This window comes from Canis lupus, chromosome 33, assembly GCF_048164855.1.
Source record: "Canis lupus baileyi chromosome 33, mCanLup2.hap1, whole genome shotgun sequence".
Taxonomy (NCBI): Eukaryota; Metazoa; Chordata; class Mammalia; order Carnivora; family Canidae; genus Canis; species Canis lupus.
This window is the reverse complement of record NC_132870.1, coordinates 17,636,086-17,663,157: the sequence shown is the minus strand read 5'-3', so window position 1 is coordinate 17,663,157 and position 27,072 is coordinate 17,636,086. Positions and strand designations below refer to the sequence as shown.

General features: G+C 39.7%; 1 protein-coding gene across 1 annotated transcript in view; it reads right to left on the bottom strand.

Annotated features, from left to right (window-relative positions):
- BMPR1B (bone morphogenetic protein receptor type 1B) overlaps positions 1-22,689 on the bottom strand; it is a 393,829-nt gene extending 371,140 nt beyond the window's left edge. Inside the window, exon 1 of the mRNA XM_072810288.1 lies at positions 22,578-22,689. The gene's annotated coding sequence lies outside the window, so the exon portion shown is untranslated. The remainder of the gene's footprint in view (positions 1-22,577) is intronic.
- Between the last annotated feature and the right edge of the window lie 4,383 nt (positions 22,690-27,072).

Here is a 27,072-nt window from a genome sequence, read left to right as displayed (position 1 = left end):
AGGATGGCAGGGATGATGCTTAAGGCTGCACCTTCTGAGGATAGATAGCAGAGACTTCACATTACAGGGGGAAATCATTAAAATTGTCAAGTCACTAGAAAAATAATCAAAGGACAACAAAAACAAGTGCCAAGGGAAGACAGGAACCTGATTTTAAAGTTGCTACAATATATTACCAAAAATGTCCAGTTATTAAAAAAAAAAAACATAGGACATACAAAGAAACAGGAAAGTGACCCATACATAGGGGAAAAAAGTAGGCACCAGAAACTGTAAGAGGGTCCAGATGTCAGATTTAACAAATAATAATTTAGCAAATAAAACTTTCAAAATAGCCATTATAAATATACTCAAAAGACTAACAGAAATCACACTTACAGAAGGACAGCATGAGAACGGTGTCTTATCAAACAGGGATGAATAAATGTACTCATAAAGTGAAAGTACTTTTTTAGTGGAAGTCCTGAAGATAAGTAATTATTACAGAAAACTTAATAGAGGAGCTTAACAGACTTGAACTGGCAAAGAAAGAGTAAGCAAACTAAAAGATCAGCAAGGTTTACACAACCTGAAAAACAGGTCTAAAATGAAAAATAAGTAGAGCTTTAGAGAAATATGGGACACCATTTAGCCACTACTGAGTCCATGTATAACAGGACTTCCAAAAAGAGAGGAAAGAGAAAGGGAATTAAAAAAAAAAAAAAAAAAGGCTGACTGAAAATTTACCAAATTTGATGAAAAACACTTAAACTAATTAAAAACAATAATCAAAAGACTCATATTCCAAGTGAAATACACATAAGGAAGTCTACACCCAGATATATCATAGTAAAAATAATTAAAGACAAAGACTATTTTGAAAGCAGATAAATAAGAATGACCCAGCATACACAAGAAAACTGCAGTAAGATTAACTTTTCATTAAAAACAATGGAGGCCAAAAGTCACTGGAATGATAACAGTCATGTGCTCTTAAAAAAATGTAAACCATGAACCTTATAACCTTCAAAACTATCTTTCAAATACGAAGGTGCAAACTCTAATAAGAAAACATAGGTGTAAAATACTTATGATGATGGATAAAGCAGTAGTCTCTTACTAGGACACCAAAAAGTACAAACAACAAAAGAAAAAAATTGTTAAATTGGACATCATCAAAAAGTAAAAGACTTCTGCACCCAAGGATACCATCAAGAAAGTGAAAATAACAATATGAATATATATGTATATATATTTATATATATATATACACACTATATACACTTCTGTGTGTATATATATTCATGTATATACACTATATATATATATATACACACACACACACATATATATACACTTCTAGATGTATACATAACAGAACTGACATAAATGGATAACCACTCTGGAATGTGTAATAGTTTAAACACATGAAAATAAAATTTTATTGGACTCACACCTCACAAACAAAATTCAAATGAAGATGAATTAAGGATGTAAAAGAATATCATTATGACCTTGGGGTGGGCAAAGGTGATTTAAACAAAAGACTAAAAAAAAATAGAAACCATACAGGAAAAAACTGATTATGCTGACCACATTAAAACTGAAAACTGTCATTAAAAGCTACCATACAAAGATAAAACAAATTACAAGTCAGAAGATGTTTGCAATTCATTTAATTGATTAAAGTATTAGTATTCACAATAAACAGTAACAACAAAATCAGTACAAATCACTAAGAAAACCGCAAGCCACGTTAACAGATAATCAGCAAAAGCCATCAACAGGCAAGTCACAGGGCTGGCAGTTGGGTGGGAAGGAGGGAACAAACGGACAAAAAAATGCATGAAAATATGCTCATCATTATCAATTAACAAAATATAAATTATGATCCCAATAAGATACTGTGTTAAACAAGGATATTAATAAACATTTAATAAATTAACAGTATCAAGCATTGATTAGGAGGTGGCACAATAGCACAAGCTCCTGGTGGGAGTATCACCTACTTTGGAAAACAATATGACACAACCTCATAAATTTGAAATGCACCTTTTCTGTGACCAAGCAATTACCAAGTACCTTGTAGCTGTGTACCAAGAGACAACACAAGAAACTCATAACATCATTCCTTATAATAGCAAAAATCTAGAAACAACCATTCAGAAGTAAATGAGAAACTAAACTGTGGTCTACTCATGAACAGAAAAATACAACATAATAAAAATAAGTGAAATGCAGCTTCAGACAACAAGGATATATCTTAAAAACATAAATTTGAGAGAGGAAAAGTAAAAACATAGGATGCTAATTATAGAATATCATTATAAAGCTCAAAAATACAGTGTTCAAAAATACAAGTGCATATGGTAAAATTATTTTTTGACAAACAAATGAATAATAAAGACAAAGTTCAAGTTAGTGTATACTCAGATGGAAAGGAAAGGAACAAAATGTCATTGAGGAGAACATTCCATTCTTGTCATAATTTCAAGGAGGCTAAAAAGATATTGATACTACTCTCCCTCAAAAGCTGACTAGTAGATGTAAAAGCATTCAGTCATGTTCCTTAAAATGTACATAAATGTTTATGCTCTTTAATATAGAAGAAATGTTTCATTTAAAAACAAACATTTTTTTTAAAGCAAGAAAAGAGCAGGATTCAGACAACTTAGTTTCCACAGCTCCACTGTAATATGTAACATGAAAGTATTTCCACAAAGCACAAGACAACCTCAAATTTTATTTTGTATATCAAATAAGAATTTGGATTAGATTTTTTTCCCGAGGTAACCACCGCCTTTGACTTTGTGTGTGAACTAATAGCTTTTTCCTTAAAGTCATTCCTATAGTTACAAATTAGCACTCAAACATGATTACAAAAATAAGTGGAATTAATTTGGATTTAAATAAATTTTTTGAACTTATGTATCCAAAGTAATGGTCAGTATCAATACATAGTAAAAACCTGTGCTTTTTTTTTTTTTTTTTAATAAAAACAACCTGGGCAGCCCGGGTGGCTCAGCAGTTTAGCGGCGCCTACAGCCCAGGGCGTGATCCTGGAGACCCAGGATTGAGTCCCACGTCAGGCTCCCTGCATGGAGCCTGCTTCTCCCTCTGCCTGTGTCTCTGCCTCTCTCTCTCTCTCTCTCTCTCTCTCTCTCTGTCTCTCTCCTCTCTGTGTATTCTCATGAATAAATAAATAAATAAAATATTTTTAAAAATAAAATAAAATAAATAAAATAAAAACAACTTGTTTGCACATATCCAAAACTACTTTACTGTTTGGGTCTTTCACATTTTGTTTTGACTTTTTCTTTTCTTTCCTTTTTTTTTTTTTTTTTTTTTAAGATTTCATTTATTTATTTATTTGAGACAGAGAGAGAGCAAAATCAGTGAAGAAGGTCAGAGAGGGAGAGAAAGAAGCAGACTCTCCACTGAGCAGGGAGCCTGATGTAGGACTTCATCCCAGGACTCCAAGATCATGACCCAAGCTGGAGGCAGACACTTAACCAACTGAGTCACGCAGGTGACCCCTAACTTTTTCTGAGACTTGTGGAGATTTCAGAGATATAATTAAAATATTCATTAACATATCTAGAAGTATGAGTAAAATAAATATCCTGATGGTAAGATTATAAATTAGAATAGCTTCACTGGAAAGCAATTTGGTATTACATATAAAATAAAAGCATTCATATATTCAAATATCTATTCATAAAGATGTGCATTGTAGCATTATTTATGATGAAAAATTAGAAGTAAATAAATGAATATTTTCTAGTCATTAAAATGTTTGGGAGAATATTTAAAAACATGAGAAAATATCCATAGCATAATTGCAAGCAAAAATAAAGTTAAGATGGAATCTCAGTTTTTTTTAATGTAAAAACCTATGAGAAAGATCAAAGAAAATATATTAAGATGGTAAAAACTGAACTCCAAATAGTACAGGTTCCTTTTTGACCTCTTCCTATATTTTACAAAGTTTCTGTCAAACATGCATTCATATAATAATCAGTTCTTGCAGAACCAAGACACAGCAATATAGTAAATGAATGAATTCTGAACTTTGGGATATCACAAGCTTTGTTTCCTTCCATTTTAGTGAACATGGTTTGATAGAAAATTAAATTCTGATGTTCTTTCTTTAAATAACATTAAATGTTGTCTGAGTGAAATATGATTTCAAGATTTCTTTCCAGAACTGAGGGTAAAACATATATACAATTAGCTGAAATATGTGTCTGCTGAAGAATTTTCTCACTGAAGCAAAGAAAGAAAAAAATGAAAATGAGGGCACTTCATACTTACTAGTTAAGTGAGCAAAATGATACCAAAATTCAGCTAGAACGAGCTCTCACTTCATAAAGAACAAAAGCAAGAGAGGGAGGGAGAAGAGCACAAAGGTCCTATATCAAGAAAGCTATGTTAAATGCTTCTAATGCATCACCATAGAAATTTGCTTTTAACAAAAAACAAAGAGGACTCTTGTTTTATTGTTCTTCAATAAAATACTTCCAAACACTTTCCTGCTTTTCTTTAGTATAGATACTAAAAAGACTATGAATGTGATTTTTAAAATAACCTTAACATCTCAAAAAAATGTTTATAGAGGGAATAGTGAGAAGACAGAAACAAAAGTTTCAAAAAGGAAACATGCAGACTTTCAGAGAAAAAGGCTATTAATTTCTAACTGTAGTAATAATATTTGAAACAGATGTCTATCTACTTTCAAATCCAAACTGGATCATGGTTTACACAGTTTAATAAAACTTTAATTAAGGTTCTGGATCAGTGTAAACTGATCATGTCATGCAACTAAACACTTGCTTAATATTAACATCTCTTCAAGCTCCACTAATGCTAAACTTAACCAGACTTTTCATAATTCATCCAAGGGAAAATATCATTCAAATTAATAAAAACATAGAATTTATCCTCTTATTTTATTACGTAAACTTTTTTTTAGAAGCAAGCATTTGAAATAGAAATGGAAGAATCCCAAATTGAATAAAAAAGGAAGGAAATAACTTTGTTTCTAAGAGCTTTTTGTTTCTAGCTAGACACTTGTATTTTAATATGAATATCTGTGACCTAAAAAATTTTGCATTTGGAAACACTCCTTAAGAAAGCTTTCTCTTAAATACTGATCAATTAACTCTGTAAATTTTCTTCATTCTATTTTGGTGGAAAAATCTCATATAAATAAAAATCTCATAAAGTAAGCTTGAGTGCCAATGCCACTTAAAAGGCCCCTAAAATATAGGAGAAGAATGAACACTTACTGAACAATTATTGTATGCCAGGTACAGCTCCAGGTACTTCATTTACTTCCCACAACATCCTTATTTAGTAGGTGCCCCTACTATCCCCATTTTACAGAAGAGGACATTGAGTGAGAGAGCTAGGATACAAACCCAGAGATCTACCACCAAAATTCAGCATAGAACATCTACACTAGCTTCAATCAAAATAGAGAATTTTTTTTTCCTATTTCATGTCCCAGGATGTATTTTTAAAACAAATACAACAAATGACATTTTTTTTAATCCTAAGGTTTTCACATATTCCCAATGTGGTATTTTCCACAATCACAAAGAAATAAAGATTAGAATCATAAAAAATAGAGAAATCAATTGACACTAACCATGAGACTTTGGGGTGTTATATTCCATATTATGAAATATGAGGGGAAAAGAGGAACAGAACACAGTTTTTGGCAGTCAGTACAGTAAAAATGGGGAGGATGCTCCTCATCACATTAACAATTCAGGGAATTAGTTATTACCAACAGATACAGTGCAGGGTGCAAATGAACGGAAGAGGGTGCAAGCAGAAAGATGGAAAAAAATGAGTCCAGTTGAATGGGATTAATAGAATTATTTTCTAAAATTAACTATGAATTAGGTTTCAAAAGTAAAGGAAAGCACAAGAATAACATCAGTATGAGAAATTGATAGATGAAGTGATTCATGTTGGGCATACAGGTAATCAGATATTTTTCAATCCAACTTCTAAAAAAAAAAAAAAAAAAAAAAAGAGTCCATATAGTCCATATAAAGGGGATTTGCCTTCCTCTGTTGCATATTCATTCTCATTTCTGATTCCAAAATTTTAGTATCAGGAACCGTAATTCATTTACTATGGAAAACAGCATTTTCAGCATTTAAGAATTTCAGTTTTTTCCTTGTTTCCTTTCTCATAAGAACAAATACTTCATGAAAACAATCAACTCTACAGTTTTCAGTGGAAGCTTCCTGCTTTATATTAACAAATGCTCCAGAATGAATTTTTAGAGTCTCTGATTATTTGTTCTCTCAAATTTATTTTACAACTGAATAAGTGTAATACACTTGTTTGTATAGATTCTTACAATACATGCTGGCATAGTATAGGGAAAGGTTACACAGAAGCATGCTGGGATTAAAAATTTGCTATGGATAATCTAGAAAATATCACTGAAACCTTGGCATATATAAAAATAATAAAGTTGACTGCTGATGAAAATATAGTTCTTAAAGGGAAAGTACTAACCAACTTGAAACAGTATAATATCAAGTTGCCTGAATGTTCTAAAGGAATCTGAACATTAAATCAATCCTAAAACAGCATGAAAAAAGAATATTTTGGGAATAGAATGGGCAGTAACTTCTCATAGAATCAGCATAAACTGTACATCTCAATGTAGCTCAGTTTCAACATTTACATTAAAAATCATTTTAAAAGACAATACTTAGGACAGGTAGTCACAGAAACAAAGATAACCAATAAAGCACAGGAATCATCTCATTGATTAGTGAAAAGTTGCAGTTCCAAAAACTAACTTCTATTGCTAGCAGGCTCTGCATATTTTATCTCTAGTAAAACTAGCCCTTACGATCCAATACAGCCAAGCAGGAAACTGAATCCAACCTTTTTTTTTTTTTTTTAAGATTTTATTTATTTATTCATGAGAGACACACAGAGTGAGAGAGAGAGGCAGAAACAGGCAGAGGGAGAAGCAGGCTCCATGCAGAGAACCTGATGTGGGGGACTGGATCCGGGACTCCAGGATCATGCCCTGGGCCAAAGGCAGGTGCTTAGCCGCTGGGCCACCCAGGCATCCCATAGAAAATATTTAAAAAAAAAAAAAAAGCAGTATAGTAGTGATTGCAGCAGTATTACCGCCTAGTTGTCAAAATTATTTGCAACTCCAAGGAAAGGATTTATAGAAGCATGTAAAATGGTGCACAGTATAAATATATGATTTTTAAATATCAACCAGTCTCTCATGGAAAGAACTATAAAATCTCAAAGGTGATAATGTTTGGAAGGGACTTAATTTGTGAACATTCTCTTTTTTCCCTGAAATTCCAAAAACCCCCTGAGAAGGAAAAAAAAAAAAAAAAGACAAACATACAAGTTATGGTGCCTTATCTAAAGAGACTAATGCCATACTACAATTATTAACTATGATAAGATTTGCCCATTTGGGTTATAGAATCACAGCATTTCAGAGCCAGAAGACCTTCCAGAGCTTGACCAATCTTTTATTTAAGTGATCAGTCTAAGGTTCCAAAACTAATTATGGCCTTTCCTGCCTCCCAATCGTGTGCTCTTTTCAACATACTACTTGCTTTCCTCCCCTGAAAGAGAGAACAGATGTAAAATGCTAAAATGAGAACAATAAATGCACTGAAACATATTAGCCTATCTCATCCATTACTGTGATGAGAAATTGAGAAACAAGAATTATTTGACCTGAGAAATGAGAACACAAAGAAGACTGGAATTATATGAGATTATGAAAGTTAAAGGAAAAAATAATCAACTAGTCCTTCCTTATTATATGGTTTCATAATAAAATTATAAAGGGTCATTCAATGATTTAAATGGCAGGTAAAATTAAAACAAATAAAAGGAAATACCCTTGACATGCATAACAAGCCTCCAGAAATACACAAGGTCACAGAACAGAGGTCGCGTCGTTAAACCCAGTAACATGATTTTAAAATAATCTGAGTCATTAGTGAAGCAAATATCTGATTATTTATGTTCAACATAAATATAATTTTCCATAATGGGAAAATTGTATTTTGGAATATAAGGAGTCACTAAGGAAGCTTTCTATTTGTTACAAATTATACTATAGCTTAGTATGGTTTTGTAATATTTATACTCCAAACTCCTTTGAAAAATCAAATGGTGATCACTGGACTAGAAAAATGGGTTAAGACATATTTGGTATTTGTAATATTAAAATTTTTAAATTTACTGTTTTCCTTATAATGCCTAAATCGATTTTAGATTTTGCTCTCCTCATAGCACTTTGGCTTCACATAAAATAACATGTTTAATCTGGTTATTTTGGACACTAAGGATGCCTCAGGGCAGCCCGGGTGGCTCAGTGGTTTAGCACCTGCCTTTGGCCCAGGGTGTGATCCTGGAGACCCGGGAGGAATCCCAAATTGGGCTCTCTGCATGGAGCCTGCTTCTCCCCTGCCTGTGTCTCTGCCTTTCTCTCTCTGTCTCTCATGAGTAGATAAATAAAATCTTTAAAAAAAAAAAAAAAAAAAAAAACTGCCTCAGCTAAACTCCATGGCCATAGCCAAAATACCCCATTGGATTTTTGCTTGCAAAACATACTGTATTATGCTTCAAACAAAGAAAGTTTTATAATTCTTTCTAGAAAAGATGTGCATGAAGATATAAAGCAAAGTGACTGGCTGACAGATAACATCCACTTAGGCAGGTTGCAAACCAGTGTGGAGAACCACCAGCCTGGAGAACCACTGCAGGAATTTTGTTTCACTCTACCACACGCTGACAAATCAAAATAGGGAAGAGAAAATATAGGTGGTATCTCTTTACAGATGATGATCTAGAGTCCATTTCAATATTTTAAGAAAGGATTTACACAAGTTTCGATATCAAACTCTCCTTGAAGGTTTTTATTGTGTTTTTAGTATATACCTTCTGGTCCCTCCCAACAACTGAACTTTTGCCAAACCCCACAGTCCAGTTTACTATTAGGTATACATTATGGTGCCTCCTTCAAAATAAGGTTTTAAATTTAATTACATCATTTCAGATAAATTGATAATTTTTAAATGATTTTTCATCATTTGTACCTCTATATCCTTAGCAAATTATTTGAGGTATTGGATTTCCCAAAATCACTAAAATATGTCATTACATTTAACCCATGTTGAATACCCTCTATCCATTTCCTTTGCCCTCCCTCCCCACCCCCCTCCCCACCCCCCACACGAACATGTGGATCAAATCAATGTTACTAAAGAGGTAGTAACTTTGCTCTGAAAAAGTGTCAGTTCTCTCCGTATAGAAATGTTCCATATGGAAGGGGGGAAAGACATCATACCATTTAGGATTCGAAATGTTTTTCAATATTTTGTCTTTATCAGTCTCTGAAGACATGTCTCTATCTTGAAAACTCTTTAACAGTCAACCTTTCTCTATGCTCGCACAGCACCTTCCACATGTAATCACTGTCTCATACAGTGTTATGCATAGGCTTCTTCCTTCCCTCAGGAGTTTCACTCAGGCCACCAGAGCTGAGTGCCAGTCATTTTGTATTATCAGTAACTAATACAACGTCTGGTTCTAACAAGCCTTCAACATTGAAGCAAGGATTTAGAATCAGACAGTCGCAGGTGAGATACAGAGTAGTCTAGATTAAGTCCTACCACCTGCTGAACTTTTTACTGTGCCTTAAATTCCTTCACCTGCTAAATGGAGATGATAATCACTACTATCTCTGGAACAGAAGAAATAAACACAGTAACCTCTTTTTTTGCTTGCTTACATATAATTGCATTTCAACCACCCACATTAATACTAAGTTTCACCTCTTATATCTTATCCACTGTCTTTCAAATTGTGAGGTTTACATATGCTAAAGCACTGAAGAATTTAGCAAACAATGGGGGGTGGCACTAGCTTTGAATTTTTTCAGGACTAATCAAGTCTCAGCAAATTAAAAGATGGGGGGAGCCTCAAGGGAAAAACCAGTGTATATAATCCATCTATTTTTTTAAAGCCCCTTGATGAGGTACTACCACAAAAGTTATTAAAAAAAAAGTGTCACCAGAGGATTACATGAACTTCTTGCTGGGGAAATGAAGACAGTGGGAAAAAAAAAATGGCACTGCTTTGGCAGGAAAACTATAAATAGGGAAGGTGCTGGACATGGTCTTATTTAACATCTTTATAAATGATGTAGAAGATGAAATGTAGATTAAATTTTCCAGGTCTGCAAAAGATCCTTTTTCCAGTACGTGAAATGCCAAGTCAATGGGATAACCCATAAGATGTCCAAAACTTTATGAGTTACTAGGGGAAAAACATCAAATAAGAGTCAAAGTGGAAAACTATAGGGGTATGCATGTAGAGAAGGAAGTAACAGATTGTACTTCTCAGGATAATGGGCCTTAGATATCATAGAAAGGAGCTTAAAAGTCACTACATTAATGTGTTCCCACATCCCAACAAACCTAACAATGGCACCAACATTTCTCAAGAACAAAAAACACAGTTTTCAACCTATTTAAAACCACAGTTCACCTTTACTTGAAATACTACATGCAGTTCCAGTCTAAAACAGCCTAGTGCTCCAAAAATATCTGTTGCTGCGTGAAGAAATTACAACTCTAATTTCACCAAAAAAAGAAAAACCATATTCAGAAGCTAAGGAAAATCCAAGCAAATAAAAATCGATGATCAAGTTGACCAGAGAGTCCTGTTAAGAAAAACAAGAAAGATGAACATCCTGTCAGCCTAAAAAGGTGAAGTCCACAAGGAAACATTACAGATGTCAAGACTCATGGGCTCCATACAATGACGGGAAGTATCAACAAGGCCAAAACAGAGCTAAAGAACTGCTGCTATACATCAAGAAGAATTCACAATCTGGTTGGGAAATAAAATATAAATCCAAGAAGTTAAACTAAAAAATTCTAATCCGTTTCAAAAAAAGAGCAGTTTATAGAGAAAAAGTAAGGTATTTGGAGAATAGAAGACTGACTCTTAAACCTGAAAGCACAGAACACCAACCCCAGCCTTCCCTAAACACATCCCCTGATGGCATTGCCTAAAGAAAAAATAATAGACTGAATCACCTTGGCACTTAAGATTCTCATCAGCTTTTCATTGTGTCTTTCCCATATGCAGTCTATTTGTGCTCTGCATTTATTTTTTGATAGTGTAGCATCTCTAATTTTAAACATCCTTTCCCCTTAGAGCAAGGTTTGATTCTCTTTTGACATGTACAGCATCAAGTTCATTCATATTGCATAAATATTTAATAATTCCATTTGTAATAAAGACGCTATTCACAAACTACAGTTATAAAATATTATTGTTAAATTGCATTACACCTTCCAGGTTTAAGAGAGATGAGCCGAAAAAGGAAGTTACAACCTCATGATAATTCAAGTTGCATACTAGAAGAGTTACAGGAAAAAGATTTAATATATAATAATAGCTTTCAAACCACAATTATAAATACATGAAATTTCAAATAAAATAGGAGCTACAAAGTACTCGGAGAAAATCTATAAAATGCAATTATTGAGTTTTGAATACCAAAGAGACTGTATAAAGGAATAAAAATTGCCTAGATCCAAGTAATATCTACAATATATTTTATATAAGTCCATGCCATTTTAAAAATATTTTTAAGATTTATTTATTTGAAAGAGAGTGAGTGAGCACAAGTGGAGAGAGGGAAAAGCAGACTCCCCACTGAGCTGACTTGGGGGCTCTATCCCAGGACCCCAAGATCACAACTTCAGCCAAAGTGAGATGCTTAACTGACTGAGCCACCCAGGCGCCTAGGCCATTTTTAGTTTTAGCTATAAGAATGCATTGCTTAATTGTTTAAAACAAGGACATTTCATAAAAATATTCAGTGGAATTATAGTTAAGTGATTTCATAACAAAAGAAAAATTTATCTTGCTGTTATTATCAGTCTATGATATTATTAAAGTATTTTTTGAGATTATGTCTACAGAATATCAAATCATCATTTCAATTATGCTAACTTAGTCAAAACTCCAATCAATCAAAAGATATAAAGCTAGTAAGAACCTTAGAAATACTCTACAAGTTCAGAATCCTAGAAATGACAATGTTTTAACCCCTCTGGTCCAGAAAAAGTATCCAAAAGAAATGATGTTTTCAAATCAAGTGCAAAAGTGACAGAAAAAATGAAGGGGAGAGAGAGAGACAAAAGCATGGAGAGTAAAAAGAACACAAATGAGCATTCATGTATTCCCAAAACAGCTGCAATTCTAACATCCAGATTGTGGCAGACAGAGCGAAGTTTTTTTTAAAAGCTAAATATGTTTTGGATATCTTTAAACTGAAGTAACAAGAAATATGAATATCTTTAGACATGAAGTAACAAGAAATAAAGGCATTAAGTTATAGTTCTTGTACCAAAGCATATAAAATATGTTCCCATGCTATTGATCACGAGAATAGATTTTACAAAAACTTGAAAACTTGAATTTTTCTAAGCAGTTTTCAATTTCTTCATAGCTTTCAAAAACAACAGTTTACAAAGTAAGAGAATATAGAAAATGTAGTGCACAAAATCTTTGATATGACTGAAATGTAGGTTTCAAGGCAATATAAGTATATTTTTAAAGATTTATTTATTCATGAGAGACACAAAGAAGAGAGGCAGAGACATAGAGGGAGAAGCAGGCTCCATACAGGAAGCCCGATGTGGGCCTCAACCTCAGGACCCCAGCCAAAGGGAGACGCTCAACCACTGAGCCACCCAGGAGACCCAAGATGACATATTTTTTTAAGAAATTTTGGATCATCCGCCATTTTCACAAACAACAGCACCTGCTTTTATTGATGAAGGGGCCAAAACTTAATTCTACAAAATGTTTTTCAGAAGTTAATTTATATATGACTTATCTTAGCCTTAACATACTCTATAGGATACTAAAATGATAAAATTTAAATAAGTTTAAGTCATGGAATTAATAATTTCTTACACCATCTGTATTTAAAGAAGTATACATTATTCCATAAATATGCATAATTATGGGGTAGGAAATGCCTAATTTGCCTACAAAAATCACAAGGGTTTGATGACTGAAGCAAGGAGTGAATCAGGTCCACTGAGAATTACTAAGAAAAACATAATCAGACATAAATGCCACAGAATACAAAGATCATTTTCCAAATTGGTTCCAGAAACAGCTCCTAGGTAAATTTCCATGAAAAGCTAATTTAATTCAATTAAACAGTGTAGCATGGTTTTCCTCTTTAAAAAAAGAGTTTAAATATTTTCATTTGCTAAAGATATTAAAGATAAGTGTTTTAAAGAGTGACTGATTTAATCTTGAGTGAGATGAGGATTCAAAATTGTTGAAAAGTTTTCTGAATGAAAAAGGACTTCTTAAGCATATATATTTCAAGCACTACAGCATAAATCCATCACTTAGGATTAAAACTTAGAGGTGCTCAAGTCTTCACATACTATCATATAAATACAATATATTTCCCACTCAAAATTATAAGATAAAACACTGAGGGACACTGCTTGTCCTCCGTATTAGTATATTATTAGAGCCCTACCTCCAACATGCAATGAAGGAAACAGATTTATCATTTAAAAATTACATAGCTAAACCTATTTTGGATAACTCGGGTTTCCCTGGATAACATTTCCTAGTAATCTCAGGATTATATAACTTCACTCACAGTCACTCAGGATGAGTAAGTAATGCCTCCAGAGCAGCCTGGTCATGAATTCTTCTGCGTCCATCTGGCTGCTGGCTACAACACTGGAATGACTCATAACAATGAAGCAACCTGAGGTCACCTACTCCAGGTCTTTTAAAAAGGCTTGCCAACTGCTTACCAGGTGGTTCCAATTTCCGAATGAGAGAGAAACTCATTCTAGATACACTATTTTATTTTCATATTGTCTCTGGCCACAGAATTTGGGGAGGAAGAAAGGAAGGTCTTTTGAAATGTAGATTACCACTCATCTGAAAGCCAGAAATCACTACACTTCTTGGATTAAGAATATTAAGTAAATAAAGTCTAGTGAAAACAAGAAAGGCAAGACAAAAAAAATCTTATATTATGCTCCCAATTTTGTAAAAGAAAGAAAAGACCCGAAATAGTGGCCATTGATAACCACTATTTCTGGGTAGTAGAAGAGTGAGTGATTTTTATTTTGTTACAGTTTCCTGTATTCCCCAAGTTCACATCCACGAATACACATTCTTTACTACTAGAAAAAAATAAGAGTAAGTAGCTTTCTAGAAAATATTGTACACCATAAACTTTGAGCTCAATAAGCCCCAGAGGGGCTGGCAAAAAGTCTTTCTCTGGATAAGAAAAATACTCATTTTACTTTTAAAAAGAAACAAAGGGAAGAGAAAAACCCCAAGAACTCAGTTCCTTCTCTAGAATAGGTGTGACACCTATAGGGAAAAATTCTGACAAGATTGGTCCCTTTCTTTCAGAAGACAATAGACTGGTAAAATGTTTCATCAATTATTTATATCAATTTTTCCCAAAGTATGTTCTGAGGAATGCTAGTTCATACAACTAATAAGCGACAGAGCCAAGATTCAAAACCAGTCAACCTCCAGAGTCCCCACAGTTAACCAGTTGGCTTTGCTGATGCCCAGGGGATCCTTCTTGGGTTACACACCTGACATTCACTAACAAACCACTGTTAGGCCTAAAAACCTCTATAAAATAATCGTTAAACAAAAGAAGTTTAATTCTTTCCTCTCTGTTGTCATTTAGTTTTATCAGATATAATTCAAAAGAGTTTTGATGAAATAAAAATCCACACGACTTAAGTCATTTCTATACTCTCAACTTCCAAGAGACTCATAATTTCCAAAGTTTATTTATATGGCAGCATTACTGGCCATGTTCATTTTCTTCATGCCTATCTAACTTTTTAAAAATCCTAATAAATATAAGAGTGATCATTAATGATCAGGTTATATACATTAAATGTTCTAGTTTTAAGATGAAAAGACTGGGACACCTGGGTGGCTCAGTGGTTGAGCGTCTGCCTTTGGCTCAGGTCATGATTCCTCGGTCCTGGGATCGAGTCCCACATCGGGCTCCCCACAGGAAGCCTGCTTCTCCCTCTGCCTATGTCTCTGCCTGTCTCTTTGTGTCTCTCATGAATAAATAGATAACATCTTTAAAAAAATAAAATGAATAGACTGATATAAAATGGTGTTGTATGGTTAAGTGAAAAATGCAAATAACAATCTATATGACCTTACTTTCATTTAAAAATACAGGGGGATCCTTGAGTGGCTCAGCGGTTTGGCACCTGCCTTCAACCCAGGGAGTGATCCTAGAGTCCCGGGATCGAGTCCTGCATCGGGCTCCCTGCATGGAGCCTGCTTCTCCCTCTGCCTGTGTCTCTGCCTCTCTCTCTCTCTCTGTTTCTATCTCTCATGAATAAATAAAATCTTAAAAAAAAAGAGATTTTAAAAATACATAAAGATACATAAGAAAATTCTTAAGGGGCACATATATGTATATTAAAATATTACTTTTAGGTAATGGCATAAGGCAACTGTAGGCTTACCTGCAATTTCTACTTCTCCTACCAAGATTTATTATTTGTGTCATTAGGAAAAGCTTTGAAAATTCCCACATAAAGAGCCTGGATAACAGATGCAGGTCAACAAAAGCCACTTAGAAACACCCTTTTCAGGTGCTTGTGATCTCAAGCAAATGAGAATCCTTCCTATTACTCTCTCCCACTATGCCCTATTTATCCTAATCACCAACTTGACTTGTAAATATTGTTTAGTTTTTTATTTCCTGCCCCCTCCAATCTTCATCCCAAATAAGGATAAACATCTGCCCTTGGGTAGCCACAATGCCTTGCACAGTGCCTGGCCCCAAATACTGACTCTGTAAATATACACTGCATTAATGAATGAATAAAAGAGTGAATTAAACAATCAAATTACATATATAGGAGGTATACAGAAGACAGTCAATTTAAGCGTTTAAACCAATAAATCTGTTGACAGAATTATTTATAACATCTTAGGTTTTCTATGCCACCATGGCAAGAATAGAAGCATAAAAGTTGGGGTGAAAAGCAGAAGTCCAACAGTGGTAAGGATGGCCAAGGCTTTCAGAAGCTGAATCAACAGAAAATGAGACCTTAACTGTTACAACTTCTGATAAGTTGAAGACGATTCATTTAGAAGCAAACAATTTAATAAGGTATAGACAGGAGTGTAAAAGAACCTCGAAAGGTAGTGCAGTAAATCAGAGTAGTAAAAGCAAAGGGGCTTTTCCAGAGATTACTGGAAGGACAGAACGATGGAAGGAAGCCTACCTAATGAGAAGCTGTGCCTTTCAGCGCAGGGCCACAGGCAGCCCAAGTTGATCTAACAGGGAAGAAGCCAAGAGAATTAATACCCTCTTCCCCACCCTCCCCTTAATCTCCTGCTGGGGCTCCCCAATGACATAAGCCATCTGGAAACCAAAGCAGTTCACCCAGGTATTGTCTGGGAGAGCCTAAGGTAGAAGGGCTGAGAGTGGATCTGGAGGGGCAAACAGAACACTTGTGACATAGAAGGCAATGGGAATCATGCAGGAGGTTTTAACAAAATGAAGTTAGGAAGAAAAGACGCCCAGATACAGAAGGGACTCCTGACTAATTGAAAAGGAGTAAAACAGTGAAAAGAACTGCTAGATAGGTTAAAAGCAAGGTGATGCCAAGCTGTCTGCAACCCCACTTGAGTAGAACACTACATTCAGTAAAAGAGGAAGGATTTGGGGATAATTCCCCAGTATGTGCACTATTCTGGCTCAACGTTTATTGGACCACAGAATAGTAGCTTATTCCCAGAAGAACTGAGAATTTACTATCTTTTATAGATGGTAGTAAAATATATTCGTTAGAGAAAACTCACTGATTTCTAACAAGATATTAATTTAGACAAAGGCACCATCATTACAGACTTCCTTGGAATCGTTTTAGAGTCATAAATCAACAAATTAACTAGTGACAGATGTGTCTGTACTTGTTTAAGTCCATGTCTCTATAACTGCTATAAAAATGACTAAAATGTTTATCTCAAGACAGCCAGGCAAGAAAGGTTCTGAAGAGATAGACGGGATTGTATCTTTCTCCCTTTAGCCAATAAAGAAACAGAGCCTTCAGTAAAAATCATTTCCAAACTTGCTACTATCTTCTAAACCTGAAGGCACATGTAGTCACATACTTGCTGCAAGACAAGAGAAATAAAGTCAGCTGAACCAAAACTATAGGTCCTCTACGAGGCTGCATGCAACCGCATTCCACAAATATTTACGAAAGCCTGCTAGATACTCGCTCTCTGCAAAGGATTGGGATACAAGGATGGGTGAGATCCACAACTACCAAGGCAGACTTCACAATGAAATTCTTAAAAAAGCATGTCATTTTCAAAGATGAAGGGTAGGGATCCCTGGGTGGCGCAGCGGTTTGGCGCCTGCCTTTGGCCCAGGGCGTGATCCTGGAGACCCGGGATCGAATCCCACGTCGGGCTCCCGGTGCATGGAGCCTGCTTCTCCCTCTGCCTGTGTCTCTGCGCCTCTCTCTCTCTCTCTCTGTGACTATCATAAATAAATAAAAAATTAAAAAAAAAAAAAAAAAAGATGAAGGGTAGAGAAAAATGCCACTGAAACCTTAGTAGAGGAATTCTGACTTGCTTCCTTTCTTTTGTAACCAGAAGGCAAATTGTATATAAAATGAAGTGATGTTAGCTCAGAGCATCAAGCATCCCCGGGTAGTCCAAAGATCACCCTGAACCCTAAAGAACCTTGCCACGGCACTTCGGCACTTCTCAGGATACGTTGCAGCTCCCGAGTGGAGAGGCTTGTAGCCCAGGAGGTATTTGGAGGAGGTAAGAAGGTGACATCCGGAGAACTGAAGTACTGAGGTCTGTAATGTAAAAGGAAAAGCAACTACTGAGCCAGTGGATTGCTGCAATGTAGATTAATGCGGAGCAGGGCGGGTAATGATCCAACTCAGGGACTCTTATTTAGTAATAAGAACAATGTCTGATCAATTTCTCTGGGTTCCACCCTTAGCCAAACCACCAAACTATCAGCTAGATCCTTCTCATGGTCTCCCTCATCATCTTACTTCAGACATTTTTGCTCACACTCCAGACATGCTAAGTCATATTTGTTGACTTCTCTGTATAAAATCTTCCAAGGTGGTTTAATAAGATGCTCTGAATAAAATGTATACTTCATTCCATGGGCCTGGCTATCTCTCTGACCTCATTCTTACCATTTCCTCTACTTGCCTGAATCCAATCATCAGCGTGTCCCCAACTTGCTGCTGCTTTAGAAGATAGCTGTGATGTTCCCTCTGCCAGGAAGAGCTCTCAGATTTTCACTGGGCCGGCTTTCTTGATATTCAGGGACATCCTCAGAGAGACCTTCTTCAACCATCCCATTTGAAGAGTAGCCCCAGCCACTTGCTGTCACGCTACCGTGTCGTATTTTCCTAATGTCAGTCTTCACTACTGGAAATGATCTTACTCATGTGCTTGTTCATAGTTGCTTTCACTGTCTAGAATGCAAATTCTAGGATAGCAAGAACCTTGTGTCTCTTATGATACAGAGTCCCTAAGGTATATAATAATGCCAAGCAGAGAGTAGGCACTCAAACATTTAAGTAAAATGAATGTAATTCATTCATCAGATCACTGGCAAGTAAAGTAGATGCTCTGAAAATCATGAAAACAGATTACTGCCTGATGTATGTTACATAATACCCTTTTTAAAAATCTTAATAGTACAGAGGAACTTAATACTCAGAAGTAACAAAATTTCCCTCTTGCCCGCTCCCAAAACTTCATTTCTCCTCCAGACTTTGATAAGTTTTAGTTTTCTTCAATTTTAATTATTAAGAGTGAAATGTCTTTTAAAGGCATTATTTCGGGCAGCCCCGGTGGCTTAGGGTTTAGCGCCGCCTTCCGCCCAGGGCGTGATACTGGAGACCCAGGATCGAGACCCACGTCAGGCTCCCTGCATGGAGCCTGCTTCTCCCTCTGCCTGTTTCTTTCTCTCTGTTCCTAATAAATAAATTAAAAATCTTTAAAAATAAATAAATAAATGCATTATTTCTAGCCCTGTCCCCTCCTTCCTGTGAATTCTACGTGCCTCTATGCATTCCAACACTGCTACTTCAATTTCTGCCAATCACATCAAATTTAGCACATGAAAATCTGAAATTAGTTATCTCTCAGGCAAAATCAGCTTCTGCTTCTATCCTAATAACTTTCTCAACCATCCTCCAGATAGCTGGATTTAAAAGCTAGAAATTATCTTGATTATGAAGTTCAACAAGGGAGATTGCAAAAGTGGTCACTGCAAGGGAGATTGGAAAAGTGGTCTTGAAGACTTTTTTCTAAACCATGTTATCCTTTTTTCAAACAAAAGCTCACAGGGAAGTCTGATATGTAAAACAGATGAATATGCAGTTGTTCTGGGAGTTAAACCAGTGGTCTCTGAAGAAAAACTTCAAAAAGCGCCCCTAATCTGGTCCAAACTTCCTTTCTTCTTTCCCTCCACACCCCCCTCTTCCGTGCCCCCCCCCCCGCCATTCAACACATGTACAAAAATTTATAGAGGAGAAAATTTAATCCAGAGAATTTGAATCTTTTCAGGTAGAAATAAAAAGGCTGCCCAAGATGACACAGCCCCCGGCCAAACAATGCTTAGTGTACATGCACTTAGAAATCAGTGCTCTAAAAGACAAACATGAGCCCCATGACTACGTGTAACCAATGATTACCAGTTATTGCAAAATGGGAAGTTTCAGGCATGACTTTATGGGTCAGCATGAGAAGAAATCTTCAGAGTTTAGATAGTAATTGTTAGCTCCTCGTAATAGATTTCTCCACTTCTAGTAAAAGAAGGCAAGCAGGAGTCCAGGGGAAAGGACTGTGGCCTCATTGTCTACTGCTGAACAAGGTTTTCAAATGGTCTAGGCCTCATCCTCTGCATCTTTAATATGGATGTGTGTGAGGAGATGCCCTCTAAGCCCCTTTCATCCCTCAGTCCGTGCTCTCTTACACTACACTGTAGTATTTCCCTTGAGCTACTATACCTACAGAGAATCAGCAGCACAAGTTACAGACAAATCATCCCTCAAGAATTTTTTGACCATCTATCCTAGAGTACTGCACTGGGCAACTGGAATGGCAGAGAAAGAAAGAAATGGGACACTACCTTACCTCAATGAAAAGACAGCCCAGTGGGGAAAGCCAAGCAAGTAACCAGAGAGCAGAGAGGTAAACAGAGAGAGGTGTGCACGGAAGCCGGAGAAGCAGAAACCAGGGGGCATGTGAAAAGGAGGAAACGCGTTGCCAGGTTGGAGTGAGTGACAGTGAACTTTAGATTTGGATGATAAATCTGAGCTGAATACTGGAGGGTCCTATATATGCCAAAAGATATCACATTCTAAATTACCTTACACATTTCAATAATAAAATCAACATTTACTGTAATAAAAATATTTTATCAGGCCATCTCACACACTTTTCAAAGTTTATGAGGAAAAAATTAAGTCAATTTCCTCTTAATAAATATTATTTAATGACTGGAACATTCTGAGGGACATATATGAACACGTCATGAGTAGAGGCAGCACGTCACTCAGGGACAATTATCTAACAGAGAATTCAGACAACCCTGCCCGGGCTAAATACTGTGCAGCACCTGGCAGACAAGGTGGCAAAGCCCCTATAAATAGTGATGATTCACTAACGTGACATAAATCAGGATTTTAACTCACCAAAAGCTAACATTTTGATTTAAAATCCCAAATCAGTGCCATTAAAATTCATCAGGAGACCCTAGCACATGAGTAATGAGATCATATCAACTTCTATCTCGTGACCAAGAGGAAAAGGTGGTTTTCTAAATGGTATTTGAGATTGGACAAATAACACACTGTATCAAGTTTTGTAGCCCCAGGCCATGTTTTGCTAAAAACAAAGGTACATTATGCATGACTAAAGAAAACAGTGAAAATCAGAGCAATTAATTTCCCAGCTATGTTTCCCATAAAAAAAAAAAACCATCACTACTATGATTTGCTTACAGAACACAAACTTCTTTTGCATCACACAATGATCTAAGTGTGTAATAACTTGCATATTTCACTAAGATGTAATATCCTTCAAAACGTCCTTATAGTGAAAGTTTTCCAAAGAAATTATTGATCTCTGGAATGTCTCATGTTTTAAAATCACTGACAAATCCTTTCCTATTTTCTTTGCAGTTAAAAATAATTCTTCTTGATCACTGGAGTGTAAAGAGGCATAAGAGTACAAAGACCGAATATTTTCTTAAAAACAAATGTCCCGGTTGACAAAGGACATTTCTCATAATTTTCTCAAGACTATAATTAGGCGAGTTGTCCCTAGGATCCTAAAAATATACAGTAAGAAACACAGATATTCGTTGGCATCAGTTTAGAGCAGCAAGAAATTTCCATAAATGCTCTTTTGAGTTATTTTCAAATACTTCGCAGCTGACTCCTCTCATTATTGGAGGCTTTTGTGTTTGTTTCCACAATTCAGAAACATTTCTCAGGTGGTTCTGCTTCACTGCAGATACGTTTAGGTGTTTGGGTTCGTTCTCCTTCTGTGTTGGAGGCCATTAGGCAGCTCTCTTCTTCTGTTTTCTTTCACTGGCACCTCTAGGGCTGCTCAGTCACTGACCTCACCTTGGTGGAAAGGTGACTAAGAAAAGAGCAATTCCTAATAACTCAAGGAAACCACGCAGTTCTCGCTCCGTGAAGAACAAACACGAAGGACCCAGAAGCCAGCGGGAGTGGTCCGGCTCAAAAGGGCAGGACACCGCAGGGGGGCGGCTTCGGAGGGTCCTCTCCGGGCCTGAGACCCTCAACACCGCAAGGGACAGACAGAAAGACGGAGCCCCGAGAGACACGGCCACGGGCCGACTGATGCACGCTGCGAGCGAGCGGGGGCGAAGAAAGGGAGACACAGGGAGCCGCGCCGCTGAGAGCCTGCAAGTGAGAGTCCGCGAAAGTGGAGGAAACGGGGACCGGGACGGGGACGGAGACGGGGACGGGGACGGCGACGGGGACCGGGACGGGGAGCGGGAGACGGAGACCGGGGGAGGTCGAGGCGAAGCCACTGGAGACTAGCAGGGGCAGCAGCGGCGACGCGGGGCCAAGTGCGAGCCCCGGGCCGCCCGCCGCGCGCTCTCCCCGCCGCCACGCGGAGTCCCCGGAGGCTGCCGAGGCAGGTGGCTGCGCCCGCGGGTCCCCCCGCCCCCGCCCCCGCCCGCCGCATCCCTCGGGGCGCCGGTGCCCCCGCCGCGGCGCGCGTCCCGCCCGAGCCCCGAGCACGTGTGCCGCCCGCAGCCGCCGGCCGCCCCGCACGAGGTCTCGGCTCCGGCCGCGCGCGCCTCGCGCACAAAGCCCGGGAGCCCCCGCTCCCCGCCCCCCGCCCCCCGCTCCCCGCAGCCGCCCCGGGGCACCGCCGCCGGCTCGGCTGCCTCCCGCTCGCCGAGCCCCGCGCGCCCGCCCGCGCCTTACCCGCCGCCGAGCTCCGGGCCCGGCGTCCCGAGCGCCGCCGTCCCCGCAGCTCCGCCGGGCGCCCCGCGCAGGCCCCGCGCCGACTCCGCGCCCCGCGCCGGGCCGCACCGTCCACCTCTGGCAGCCGCGGCCGCTCTGCCGCTCTGCCCCCGCCGCCGCCGCCGCGGGACTTTTTTTTTTTTTTTTTTCCCTCGCTCCTCGGCTGCCTCTGGATTTTTTTTTTTTTTCACTTGCCCTCTCCAGCTCCCACTAGTGATTGGAGACTGAGAGCCAAGTACTTAGCGGAGGGATTACAGCCCGCGACGCACTTGGAGCCGCCCCAGCTGCGCGGCCCGGGGGAGCGGACCCGGGGCCCGCGCTTCACGCCTCCGCGGCCCTGGACGGCGCGCGAGCTCCGCACCACCCCGCGCCCCGCACCACCGCGCACCCCGCACCACCCTGCGCGCCCCGCACCACCCCGCACCGCCCCGCACCACGCTGCGCGCCTCGCATCACCCCGCACCGCCCCGCGCGCCCCGCACCACCGCGCACCCCGCACCACCCTGCGCGCCCCGCACCACCCCGCACCGCCCCGCACCACCCTGCGCGCCTCGCATCACCCCGCACCGCCCCGCGCGCCCCGCACCACCGCGCACCCCGCACCACCCTGCGCGCCCCGCACCACCCCGCACCGCCCCGCACCACCCTGCGCGCCTCGCATCACCCCGCACCGCCCCGCGCGCCCCGCACCACCGCGCACCCCGCACCGCGCCCCGCACCACCCCGCGCGCCCGCATCACCCCCCGCGCCCCGCACCACCCCGCGCGCCTGCATCACCCCGCGCCCCGCACCGCCCGCACCGCGCCCCGCACCACCCCGCGCCCCGCACCACCCCGCGCTCCCGCATCACCCCGCGCCCCGCACCGCCCCGCGCGCCCCGCACCACCCCCCACGCCCCGCACCGCCCCGTGCGCCCGCATCACCCCGCGCCCCGCACCGCCCCGCACCGCGCACCAACCCGCACCGCGCTCCGCACCACCCCCCGCGCCCCGCACCACCCCGCGCTCCCGCATCACCCCGCGCCCCGCACCGCCCCGCACCGCCCCGCGCGCCCCGCACCACCGCGCGCCCCGCACCACCCCCCACGCCCCGCACCGCCCCGTGCGCCCGCATCACCCCGCGCCCCGCACCGCCCCGCACCGCGCACCAACCCGCACCGCGCTCCGCACCACCCCGCGCGCCCACATCACCCCGCGCCCCGCACCGCCCCGCGCGCCCCGCACCGCACCACTCCGCGCTCCCGCACCGCACCCCGCACCGCCCCGCACCGCCCCGCGCGTCCACACCACCGCGCCCCGCACCACCCCGCGCCCTGCCCTTCCGCGGCCGCCCCCCCCTCGCTCGGGGCACGCGGCAAGTCTCAAGAAAAAAGGGGGGTAGGTTAGAGGACCGAGGATTCGTGGAGTTACTGGACGTGGGGAGCCGAGCTCCCAAGGATAATCTGGGGCCGTAGATCGGAACCTCTCAGGGCCATTGCCACTTCTGAGAAGTTGATAAAATGCTGACGCACCTCGTAAAAAAAAAAAAAAAAAAAAAAAAAAAAAAGAAGAAGGAGGAGGAAGAAGAAGATACACATGCACATCAGGCTGCGTGTCTGCTGGTCTGGGTGGGGGGTTAGAAACTCTGAAACATACAGCTGGATCTCCTCGGAAGAGGAAACCGTTCCTTTCCTCGAATGTTTTGCAACTGGTTAAATAGATAGATAGATAGATAGATAGATAGATAGATAGATAGATAGATAGATAGATAGATAGATAGATAGATGATAGATAAGTAATAAATGTAAATCCTTTGGAAAAAATAAAGCAAGCCTTCCGTTCATATTTGATGAAATTTTACAATTAGTAGTGTTTATTCTGGAAAAGTATGTAACCTCTTTGTGGTGTCCTTGCTAAAATTTGCAGCGTTGAAATATTTTCTAAGGAAGTAAATATAAATTAAGCTAGTCTGCAGTCTTTCAGGAGACTTGGAAAGAAGAGTTAAAACTTTTTAAAATCAGCTGTTTTGCCAACTCTATCTCCCAGGGGGATATCTTGTGATTTTTTTTTTTTTTTAACCTCCCGATGCCTTTCAGCTGCCTATTCTCAGAATTCATTACTGTTTTTTTTAATCCATTTTCTAAATAAACTGATAACTCCTCCCTAATCACCGAAGGTGTGATTTAAATGACTTAATGCAATTGCACTCTGACCTACGTTTTTTCCAATGTTCTTCATCTCTGCCTCTATTCCTGATTTAATTCTTGGCCACCCTTTTTCTTTCAACTCCTCCCTTTTCTAAAATTATTCCCATTACTTTGTTTTTCATGTTAAACATTAAATATAATCCTCTGAATTCATCAATAATTCAATTGTGTATAAATTTATGTTGCAAAGCTCCCACTGAAGAACAGGTGGCCCTCCAGGCACTTGTTGATGTGCTTGTGAAATGTGGGCACACTTCCCCCCAAAGAAATATTAGGATCCCCAAGAAAGTGTGTTTGCCCCATAATGTGCCTGAACCATAATATTACCGTGACTGAACTGATTTCTGGTGGCCTGGTGCCAGACTGGAAGAAGAAAGTTCTGTTTAACACTAGAAAATATTCAAAACAGGCAGCATTTGTCATTGGCATCATTTTGCCTTCTGTACCCAACCTTCATAACCTAGTCCCTCCAAGTACCATCCTAGTACCCAAGAATCTCCAGGTAGAAACCTCCTCACCTCAAGTTCTCTCTGCCCCTAAATTCCTTTATTCCTGGTCCTCTCTGTCTTATTTCCTATCATCTCCATGCTGATATTAACTACATTTAAGCAGAAAACCAATTTGATTTAATCAATCTCCTGTACTGTGTGAATTACGATGACTTTTATTTGGCAAAGGTATTTTTTTCTCTTAGAATTTCTGTCCTCTTTGGGGATCCCTGGGTGGCTCAGCGGTTTGGCGCCTGCCTTTGGCCCAGGGCGTGATCGTGGAGACCCGGGATCGAGTCCCACATTGGGCTCCCTGCATGGAGCCTGCTTCTCCTTCTACCTGTGTCTCTGCTTCTCTCTCTCTGTCTCTCATGAATAAATAAATAAAATCTTAAAAAAAAAATTTCTGTCCTCACAAATGGGAGTGAAATAAATCAAACATTATGGGAGCAAACAGTGTTCAGGTCATATGTATCTTTTCAGAAGCTGTGCTCAGAATTGGCTTTCCTTGGCTTAACTCTATTCAGCAAATAATTCTAAGCATCTACTGGACATAAGACAGTGATCCGGGGAATACAAGCATCTCTGGATAGTGAAGACACAAATTCCATTTCAGTTGACCTGAAAAAGACTTTTTAAATTATAAGATATGAAAACAATGCCAAATCAACAGAAATAAAGAAATTTCTAGTTTTTCATTTAAGAAAAAACACTCTGGGTGAGAGAATCAGAGAGTGTGCCATCAAGGAAACTGAAGTGGGTCTTAGAAGGTAGTGTTTAAATAGTCAGGGATGGGGAATATGAGGTACAAGCCATTCCAGCAACCAACATTACTGAATACCTATGGCATGCCACACACTGATGTTTGAGATTTAGATCCTGTCTGTTCCTTCTTGAAACTCTCAGAAGAAACACACACACACACACACACACACACACACGCATATATATATATATATAGTGAGAAGCATGGTAATCAATACGTGAACACACTACTAGAGCACAGGAAAAGCAACTATCCCACCCGGGAATGTCAGGAAAAACTGCACAGAGTGGTCAGGGTCCTGAAAGATCTGTAAAGATTAAAGGACAATTGGAAAAAGAATAAGAATTTTAAGCAGAGGAAACAACAGTATGAAAAAAAGAATAGTGCATTTAGAGAACAGCTGGTAGCTCAGTGCTGCTACCCAAGTTGTGAGAAGGCACAACAGATGAATCTCAGACTAAGAAGGGTTCAAGAATGACCTTAGTCAGAAATGTTAATGAAGTAGATATTTCCTCTTTAGGTGACAGGGAAGCATTTGAGATTTTTAAAATAAAGAGTTAAGTACTGGAATGGAAGTTTCAGAAGATTGTTTACAGGTACCTTAGAGAGGGAGAAATGAAAGCACGAAACCAGTTAGGAATCGGTTATGCAAAAAGTGAAGATCTGGTGTGGCTGGGTGGCTCAGTTGGTTAAACATCTGTCTTCAGCTCAGGTCATGATCTGAGTCCTGGGATTGAGTCCTGGGACTGAGTCCTGGGATCCAGCCCTGCATTGGGATCCCTGCTCAGTGGGGAATCTACTTTTCCCTCCCTCTTCCTCTGTCAAGTACATAATACCTTTTAAAAAAATTAAAAAGAATGAAGACATGAACCAAGATAGTGACATAGCTACCAAGATCAATAGCTGACTTAAAAGACAGTTCAGACAGTCAGTAGAAGCTGATTCGCAGCCCAGGATGATGGTGCTTTTAAAGGCAAGAGAGACCATGGGATGGCGGAAGAGGAGAGGGGTTTTCAG